Source organism: Mus musculus, chromosome 2 (genome assembly GCF_000001635.26).
Source record: "Mus musculus strain C57BL/6J chromosome 2, GRCm38.p6 C57BL/6J".
NCBI lineage: Eukaryota > Metazoa > Chordata > Mammalia > Rodentia > Muridae > Mus > Mus musculus.
This window is the reverse complement of record NC_000068.7, coordinates 131,406,715-131,417,084: the sequence shown is the minus strand read 5'-3', so window position 1 is coordinate 131,417,084 and position 10,370 is coordinate 131,406,715. Positions and strand designations below refer to the sequence as shown.

Sequence of the window (10,370 nt, the reverse complement as noted above, 5' to 3'; positions counted from 1 at the left end):
GGCCCGTGAGAGTCAGATGAGCACCCAGATGAATCCAGCAGGTAGCTAATCCCCGTGGAGGGATCCACAGTCCAGTAAAGACCATCCAGAAGAGAGGAGGTAAGAGAGTGGAGTAAAACCAAGGCAGCCCAAGGGAGATGATCCCATGGCTGATGCATTCAGAATCTGCCCTGTACAGAGGAAGTAGCCCTGGAGACCAGCGATGGGGACCTGGCAAATCTTCACGGCAGGTGGACAGACACACAGCTCATCTCCCCCTCCCCAAAGGTCTTCCTTGAGGAAGACATCGCTAAAAAGAGGACAAAGCTGAGACTGACATGAGCCCTGAAGCCTGTTCCCTGGTGAGTCTACATCGGCTCAACAGTGAGCTGCAGAGGCTGCAGTTGCCACAAGGAGGCATCTTTGAGCCTAGGACCAGGCACCCGCACACTCTTCCCCTTGAGATTTTGCTCTGTGGAATCTCAACCAAGGGCTGTTTTCTCTTTCAGTGAGGGTTCCTTGGATTGAGAGGGGGCGCAATGCCTTTACCTCAGTCAACCAAGTTTAAGTGTCGAAACTGGTAGCCTGTGCTCTAATAACCTGACCTTCACATTCTCCTAACCATGGCCTCAGACAGCTGGACTTAGCCCACCATAGCTATGCAGAGCACATGCCATGTATCGGACCTTTGACAAGATAAGGGGTCATTCAGCAAGCAGATTGGAACAGCTCTGTCCCTTCAAGCCAGGTGTGGTGGTACATGTCTATAATCCTGGTAATCAGGAGGCTAAGGCAGGAAGGCAGGCAATTGTGAATTGGAAACCACCCTAAACTATCCAGCAGACATTGTCTAAACAAACACCCTCCTGCCATAATCCCTAGCATTCAGGAGTCAGAATAAGAGTATATTGAGCCGGGCGTGGTGGCGCACGCCTTTAATCCCAGCACTAGGGAGGCAGAGGCAGGCAGATTTCTGAGTTCGAGGACAGCCTGGTCTACAAAGTGAGTTCCAGGACAGCCAGGGCTATACAGAGAAACTCTGTCTCGAAAAACAAAAAAACAAAAAAACAAAAAACAGAGTATATTGAATTTGAGTCCAGTCTGGACTACATAATGAACTCCAGGGCCAGCTAGGCTATATGAAAACACTCTGCCTCAAAAACAAACAAACAAACAAAACATGAACAAAATATACTCATTTATTAAAAAAAACCCACATATCACCTAACTATATGTTGGCTACACAAAATTCACTTCAAATACATTATAGGTGGGCAATAAGAGAAAGGGTGGATGTGTTACACATCACAAACTTAAACGGGCGCAGGAATGGCTATGCTTGTAGCAGAGATACAGATGTGGGAGGATATGAGAGTGAGGCAAATGTCCAAGAACAGTATATAACAATAACATGGTCAATCCAAGAAGACACAGCAATGCTACACGTGTGCAAACAGAGATACAGGGCATATGGAAGGTCAGTTGACATATAGGAAGGAGAAACAAACACATCATAGTTGAAGATTTTAACTTCTCTCTCAGTAACAGACTATCTAGACAGAAAGCCAAGAAGGAGGGCCTAGGGAGAAGGCTTAATAGATTTGATGCACAAGCATAAGGGCCAGAGTTCAAATCCCCAGCACCCATGTAAATGCTAGGCAGAGTAACAGCCCACCTGTCATCCCACGGCTTGGGAGACAGAGACAGAAGTCTGATCCCTGGAGCAAGCTGGCCAGCCAGCCAAGCCAAATCAGTGAGCTTGAATTAGATTTAAGTGAAGACCTACCTCGGCATGTAAAGTGGACAGTGACTGAGGAACCCCCCCTCCCCCGCCCGGCCTCCACACTCATGTGCTCACGTGTGTCCTCCTGCACACTGGGACAATGGTGCCCCCAATTCGTCTGGGAACCTTGAAGAAAGAGTCTGGCCATGCAGACACAGCCATTAAATATGCCCTTAGTGTTGGCCACCACCACAATGATTGTCCTGCTATCTAATGAGCCTGGAGAGGCCTTGAAGGAGAATGTGGGGCCAGGAAGGGAGATCCCCCATGAAGAGGTGTTTATAACACCCAAGCTGTGGAACACCAAACACCACCCTGAAGATGTGGAAAATGTGGAGGCTGCCCTTCAGAGGACACTGAGTGATCTCCAGCTAGAGTACCTGGATCTGTTATTTATATCTTCAAGGAGGAAGACAATCCCTTCCCCAAGAATGCCAATAGAACCATCTGAAATGATCCTGCTCACTGTAAGACTGAAAATGCTCTAGAGACACTAGTAGCAAAGGGGCTGATATGAGCACTAGGCTAGCCCAACTTCAGCAACTGGTAAACTGCTGATACATTCTGAGTGGTCTCTGCATACCTGGATAGGTAGAACGGAATCTATGTCTTGCTCAAGATGATCGTCAACCACTGCCAAGCACATGGCCTTTGCCTTCCCCTGACGTGCTTGGCACCATCATGATGTGCCCAACCTACTAGAAGAACCAGTGGTCCTGGCAGTGTGGTCAATCTTCCGCTAAGATCTTGCTTGGGTAACAGGTTCAGCAGACCGTGATCTGCATTCCCAAAGGAAGACCCACCCTGAATGTGGGTGGCATCATCCCATGAGCCCATGAGCTGGAGTTCCAGACACAGGAGCTGAGCACCAGCATCTCTCTCTCTCTCTCTCTCTCTCTCTCTCTCTCTCTCTCTCTCCCTCCCTCCCTCTCCTTCCTGGCTGAGAATATAACATGCGTACACACCTCAATTTCTCATTCCTTCCCCACCACAATGCTCTACCTCCCTCTGAACTAAAGCCCAAAATGTAGCCTTCCTGCCTCATACTGATTTTTTTTCATATATCTGGGCATATCCATGATAAAAGTAACCAACATAGAGATAGAGAATACAATACGTTAGTGGTTGCCAGGGTTTGGGGTAGTAGAATAAGATGGGTGGGCCGGGGGTATCTTGACAGGTGTGGTGACTGCACACATGTGTATTCGTGATAAGATGCACATACTGTATCAATATCTGTTTCCTGGTTTTGAGACTGTACTAAATGATTACCTGAGATGTCACCATTGAAAGACACTGGCAGAGGTTTTGAGGGGCCACTCCTTACCATCCTCGCAACTCTCTATGAACCTATAATCATTTTAAATGAACAGCTCTTTAATCCATATGGGGCCTGTAGGATGCTTATAGCTTCCAACCCCTGGAAAGATCTGAGACAGGGCCCTTGAGTGGCCCTATTAGGGGCACTTCTAGAGTAGGGAGCTAAGCTTCCAGACAGCTAGGCTTCAAGAGTGGGTGGGCAGACTGGGCAGGAAAGGCCATGGGCACAGGAAATGTAGCCCGCACTAGAGTGTAGCGCTGACTCACTGACACCAGCAAGTTCAATGGCTGAGGTGAGGCACCTGGAGGACCTTATAACCCAGTTCAAAATACTCTTCTGAATACTCTTAAACTTGTTTTATAAAACAAAACAAAAGGGGCAGAAGAGATGACTCAGTGGTTAAGAGCACCGACTGCTCTTCCAGAGGTCCTGAGTTCAATTCCCAGCAGCCACATGGTGGCTCACAGACATCTGGAGGCAGAGACAGGCAGATCTCTGTGAGTTCAAGGCCAGTATGATCTACAGAGCAACCTCTAAGATATCTATGGCTACGCAGAGAAACCCTGTCTTGACACACACCCCATAATTTGTTAATTTTATTTTATGCATATGGGTGTTTTAACTGCATGCATCTCTATATGCCACATGCATGCCACACCTACAGAGACCGGAATAGGGTGTCAGGTCCACTGGAACTGGAGTTACAGATGGTTGTTAGCTATCCTGTTGAGAATCCAACCTGGGTCCTCCAGAAGAACAAGTGCTCGTAACCACTGAAGCTATAGCTCCAGTCCCAAAGGAAGACAATGATCTTAAGGCCAGCCTGGCCTACGTGGCAAGTTCAAGGTCCATCTTGGCTTCATAATGAAACTCTACCTTTAAAGAGAACAAAACAAAAAATAAATAAAAATAAAAAGAATAAAACAAATCAGGCAATGGTAGCACACACCTTTAGTCCCAGCACTTGGAGGCAGAGGCAGGGGGATCTCTGTGTTCAAGGCCAGCCTGGTCTACCTAGTAAGTTCTAGAACAAGCAAGGCTACACAGGGAAACCACATCTTCAAAACAAACAAACAAACAAACAAAAAGGATAAAACAAAATAAGCTATTATATGTAATCTCTGCTGGTGAGAGTGAGGGGACTTAGTTTTGCGACTCTGGAATGAAAACGGAGTGAGTGTTTGCTTTGGTATGAGGCAAAGAGGGACCAGCACCATAGCACCCATAGCACAAGCTTCAGAGTCAGCAGGAAGAGGCATGTAAGCTGCAGAGCTTGGAGGGACTGCTTACCCTGCAGTTCCTGGATCCAGGGCCAGTTCTCTGCCACACTATGGATATTCCTCCTAGAAACTCAAGAAGCCAGTCTATGTCATCCCTTGACAATTCTCTCAACAAACTTCTCTGTTGACCCTAAAACTTCAAGGCAACAACATCCCAAGTACCACAGTTATACTACTACATTAAAGTAGGGACATAAACTGTCCTGACTCCCGAGCGAGAGCTGGAAAATGGAGCATGCAGGGTATGGGAGAGCATCCCAGAGCATGTAGGGTATGGGAGAGCACCCTGGGTTACTGAAATAGACAAAATATCAAACAGGTTCATGTTATCCAAGAAAGCCTCAGCCTTCTGATTTCTTCTAGCTGGATGGGGCTATCTGTTTACTCTGATGGAGATAGTGGCAAGAACTGGGTTTGGAGGTGTGCTGGCTAGCCTTGACACACAAACTAGAGCTGTCTGAAAAGAAGAAGCCTTAATTTAGAAAATGTGTCCATAAGATCCAGCTGTGAGGCACTTTCTTAATTAGTGATTGATGGGAGGTGGCCCAGCCCATTGTAGGTAGTGCTGTCCCTGGGCTGGTGGTCTTGGGTTCTATAAGAAAGCAGTCTGAGTGTGATAGTGTGTGTATGCTTGGCCCAGGGCTTGGCACTATTAGAAGGTGTGGCCTTGTTGGAGTAGATGTGTCACTGTGGGCATGGGCTTTAAGATCCTCAACCTAGCTGCCTAAAGCCAGTCTTCTCCTAGCAGCCTTGAGATGAAGATGTAGAACTCCCAGCTCCTCCTGCACCATGCCTTTCTGGACACTGCTATGTTCCCACCTTGATGATAATGGACTGAACCGATAAGCCAGCCCCAATTAAATGTTGTCTTTTATAAGAGTTGCCTTGGCCATGATGTCTTTTCACTGCAGTAAAACCCTAACAAAGATACTGAGCAAGCATGGGAAGCAGCCAGTAAGCAGCACCCTCCATGGCCTCTACATCAGGTCCTGCCTCCAGGTTCCCGCCCTGCCTGAGTTCCTGTCCTGACTTCCTTTGATGATGAACAGTGATGATGTGTGAGCTGAATTAACCCTTTCCCTCCCAACTTGCCTTTTGGTCATGGTGTTTTGTCACAGCACTAGAAACCCTAAGGCAGGAGGACCATGTGTTGTTCTGTGTCAGATCCACTCAGCCCTGAAAAGTGGGGGTCTGGTTTTGCAGCTTCTGCATTACATAGGTCTGGAACTTTCCAGAATGTGGTCCTCATTAGGCTTTAGAATAACCTTTAGGCCAGGCAGGTCTGTGGGAAAGAATCAAGATTCCCCAGGCACAAAACAAACAGCTGGGCCTGCTTAAAGATGACAGAGTCAGAAGACAGTCAAATAACTGGGCAGCAGGGGTTAAAGTGACAGTTCCTGCAGTCACACTGATAACTAGTTAGAAAACCGTTGAGCCCATCTTTCAATGACTACAGTGTCGAGCTGCCAGGTTCAGCTTGGAGGTGCTCCAAAGCCCCATGCCTTCCCTGCTCCTCCTTCATAGAAACTCCAGAGCACCTCTCTTTACTTCCCATGGGGAACCGTGATCCAGGGCTGAGCAAACTGGCACAAAACCACTTTGATTTGTCCAAATCCACTGACCCCGAGTCCCAAGTTCACTTTTATAGATCTATCTGCACTGCGCAGCAAGCTCTGGGTTCCCATTTAAAGTTCTTCCTTCCTTCATGTCCCTAGGAAACCTGGGCTTTGGTGGTGAGGAAAGGGGCTAATTTTTTTGTTTGTTTGTTTGTTTGTTTTTGTTTTGTTTTGGAGACAGGGTTTCTCTGTATAGCTCACTTTGTAGACCAGGCTGGCCTCGAACTCAGAAATCGGCCTGCCTCTGCTTCCAGAGTGCTGGGATTAAAGGCGTGCGCTACCACGCCCTGCGGAGGGCTGATTTTTAACCCTCATTCAGAACCCATCTACTGAGAGGCCCAAACTCCTTTACTGAACCACAGGCTGCTCTCAGGGGCTGAAGGATGTGCCTTGCTTCCCTGCTCTGTGGGGAGGGAGGGAGACAACACTCCCATCCCATAAAACTCCCAGATTAGAAAGGGGTCTATGTGGTAGGGGCAACCCTAAGGAGGTAAATGTTAATCCCAAAGATGGGAGGAGACAGACCCATGTCATCATGGCCACATTTATTAAAGCAAACACTTAACTGAAGCAAGCTTTTTTATTCACATACATGGGTTGCCTCCCTGTGAGGTGGGGTTTGAGTCAGCATTGAATGTGAAGAAGACAAGGCTTTTATAGCTCAGGGTACGGGGTTCCAACTGGGGGTTCAATGGGCAAAATAGGTATGGTTACAGGAGCACAACACAAACATAACAAGTTATCCCTAATGACCTCCTAATACAAAGACATGGTTACAAGGTAGTCAAAGCAACAGGTAGTCATAGGTGTCAAGTAACCTTTTGAAACAAAGATAGGGTTGCAAGATGGTTACAAATAGCTTTTTGAAACAAAGACATAGTTGCTGTTTCCTGGAACAGGCAGTGCAAAACCAGGTAAGGTTTTGTAGGTAAGGTTACAGGCGGGGCACAGCCCAATCCTTGAGGAACAGAGGTTTAAGCATCAACAGGAATGAACCTAGTTTGTTTTTACTATAAGATGGCTTTTAAGCCTAAGACGGAGACAGGCTGCTTCTTCATAGTTAGATCACACTCCTTTGGTAAGTCACTTGCTCTGGAAGCCTGGGCACTCACTGGAAGAAGATATACCTTCCGACTTGCTCCCACAGCCTGTGTCAACCTTGCTTTAGCCCCAGAAGATCATAAAGATGGTGCCACCCCCCCCCCATGAAATCAATTTAATTTAGTAAGTTCAACACAATATAAAGCTGCCAAAAAGTTTTCCAAAGCTGTTGTTCCATTTCCTATTTATTTCTATCCACCATATGTAAATGCAATTGCTGTTTTTCTAACTGTAGTCTCACCAAAGACAAATAGCATTTCCTTGACTACCTGGCATTGGGTATAAGATGTAGGACCCTGGCCGCACTAAACTTTCATTCCTTCCTGGCTGACTTCTTGCTTCTCTCCCACTCCTCACATTTTGAAACAGTCTGGCAACACATCTCAAACTGGCCTTGAACTTCCTCAGCCTCCTAAGTGCTGGGATTGAACTACAGGTATGTGGTGTAAATGGCTGGCCTCCTCTTCTTTATGCACCATAGCCCTAACTGGGAAAAGCCATTGGTCCTTCCACAGCACAGCTAAGTGTTTCTCAGCTGATCTCGTGCAGAGCTGTCCTCGGAAGTCATCCTGCACTCCAGAGCTCTTTCCATTCCTGTGCCTGCCTATGTCTCCTCAAGGCACCGTCAACACATGTTCATAAATTTGTATTACCAGGGCAACACACACATACTTCATAGGCATCTGCTCCCTCTGCAGATTGCAGGTGATCTCATGCCACTTAGTATGTCCCAGTTATTTTCACAAGTCCCCAAGTTGTCTCACCTTAGCTCAGCACAGGTTCACTCCTAGAAAACCAAGGTCTTACAAGGTACACAGGCGCAGCACCACACCATGGACCCTGGCAATCTAGCCTGAGCCTCCAATTTACAACAATTTATCTTCCTGAACTTGCCAACCTCAGACCACAGTAAATCCGTTTATTGTACAAGAATGGGGGTGGAGCTGTGTTAGAGTCTGTAAAGTTGCCAAATGCCTTCCCTTTCTCCTGAGACTTACCTGGGTTGGCAGATGACCCTGGGAGGTTGTCCTTCCTGACTTGTTTGTCCCTAACAACTGGTTGACACAAGTGTATATTGAGGACAGCAATGTGGCCCATTCACACTTTAAAGCTCCCCATGAGATTGGGCTAAAGTTAGAAGTCAGCTGGGACCCCGTCCCTGGTGAGTCCTGATCCACCCTGGCCCGTTCTTCCCCTCTGTGCTACCCTGAACACTCTCCTGATAAGTCATTTGCTCCAGAATCTCCTTCACAGCCTCTTAATCTAAACGAAAACATATCTTCCTACTTTGCTCCCCAAACTCTATGTCAACTTTGCTTTAGCCCTAGAAGATCATAAAGACCCCCATAAAATCGGCTCCTGCCTACAGGCCTGCTTGCAAGCTTGAGGCGCTGGGAGGTCCATGGGAGGTTGGAACCTGGTCACCCACCCCTAACCCTTCTCTGCTCTCTCTTTGTCCCTCTTCTTCTATCCCAGGAGCACACCCCCAGCAGTGATCACATCCCTCCCCCCAACCCCCCGAGAGCTGCTTTCCTACCGAAGCCATACTCTGTACGGTAGATTCATCTGACTCTTGAAACCATCCTGCTGCATCAATGTCCTTGATCTGCTACATCAGTGTTCCTGTCCCACTGCATCAGTGCTCCTGTCCCACTGCATCAGTGCTCCTGTCCCACTGCATCAGTGCTCCTGTCCCACTGCATCAGTGCTCCTGTCCCACTGCATCAGTGCTCCTGTCCCACTGCATCAGTGCTCCTGTCTCACTGCATCAGTGCTCCTGTCCCACTGCATCAGTGCTCCTGTCCCACTGCATCAGTGCCCCTTCCCACTGCATCAGTGCTCCTGTCCCACTGCATCAGTGCTCCTGTCCCACTGCATCAGTGCTCCTGTCCCACTGCATCAGTGCTCCTGTCCCACTGTGTCAGTATCTCTGCTCTAGTGAGAAAGCCAGAAACAATTTACTCAAGCTACTGAAGTTTAAGCTGCTTGCAGGGCCCCTTGCAAATCCTTGCAATTTTGAAACCACAGGCTGTTTTGTTCTGTGTGTTAGTTTGTTTCAAACAGAGTCTTAACTTTGTAGCCTTAGCTAACCTGGAAATGCTATATAAGACCAGGCTGGTCTCAGACTCAGAGTTCCACCTGCTTCTGCCTCCCAAGTACTGAGATTAAAATGTGCACCACATCCACCAGCCTCAGTCGTGGCTTTTATTCTGAAGAGAGTTCCCAATCCACATCAACTCAGGCCTCACAGAGCCTAACTCTGCGCTTGAAAAACCTGTGGCTCAGTATGGGAAGACAGTTTTCCTAGGGCACGGGCCTAGTGGCAACAGAGGCAGGATGTCACCTGCATTTGCGGCTTCCCAAGTTCTTTGCCAAGTCTACATCCTATGACTCTCCCCGAAACTCTCCTAGGCCCACAGAGGTAGGATCCAGGACCCAGCCCTTTTGCCCTCAAACCTGCAGCATTGCATCTTTCCTGGCTGCCAGCCATCAGCTCCTCCCTTTGCTCTGGCACAGGACTGTGGGATCTTGCCAGGTCCGTATGTGCTTGGACAGACCTATATTTAAATCTGAAAGGTACCTACATACGTGTCATCAATGGATATACACACAGAGTCTTATTAGGACCTGTTTGCCTGTGTCTGCTTTGTTGTTGTTTTATGTTTTGTTTTGTTTTTCAATACAGGGTCTCTCTGTGCTTCTCTGTCTTGAAACTTGCTCTGCGGACCAGGCTGACCTTAAACTCAGAGATCTATCTGCCTCTGCCTCCAAAGTGCTAGGATTAAAGGCATGCACCACCACTGCCTGGCTTCCTGTGTCCTCTTAAAACAGCTAACATGGCAGGGCACCACGGGCCTCATAGGGCACCTTGGAAATTGAACTTGTATCAGTTAGCAGAAGCCTAGTTATCGCCCCAGTTATGCAGGCCAGCAGTCAGGGCTGGGCAGTTTGTCTCAGTTGGATCTTCTCATACATATGCAATCAGATGCCAGGGTGGCTGGGCCCTGCAGTCAACTGGCTTATCTTATCCCTGTCCCATGCAGGCAATCATCCTCCTATGAAGCCTGACTGTACATACATGACTGGGAGAATTCTATGACAGCAAGTAGAACTGACCACAGTCTCTAAGAATCTCAGCACTTGCATAGCATTGATTTTACCATACTCAATGGCACAAAACAAGTGATAGCCCAAATATGATGATTAATTGTATATGCCACTGTGGCTGGGTACAGCATACAGGCATTGATCAAACATTACTTTGGACATTTCCATGATTGCATTGTTTT

At 47.7% G+C, this 10,370-nt stretch overlaps 1 pseudogene; it reads left to right on the top strand.

Annotated features, from left to right (window-relative positions):
- The first annotated feature begins 1,805 nt into the window (after positions 1–1,805).
- Positions 1,806–3,210, top strand: LOC115489428 (annotated as a pseudogene).
- The last annotated feature ends 7,160 nt before the right edge of the window (positions 3,211–10,370 follow it).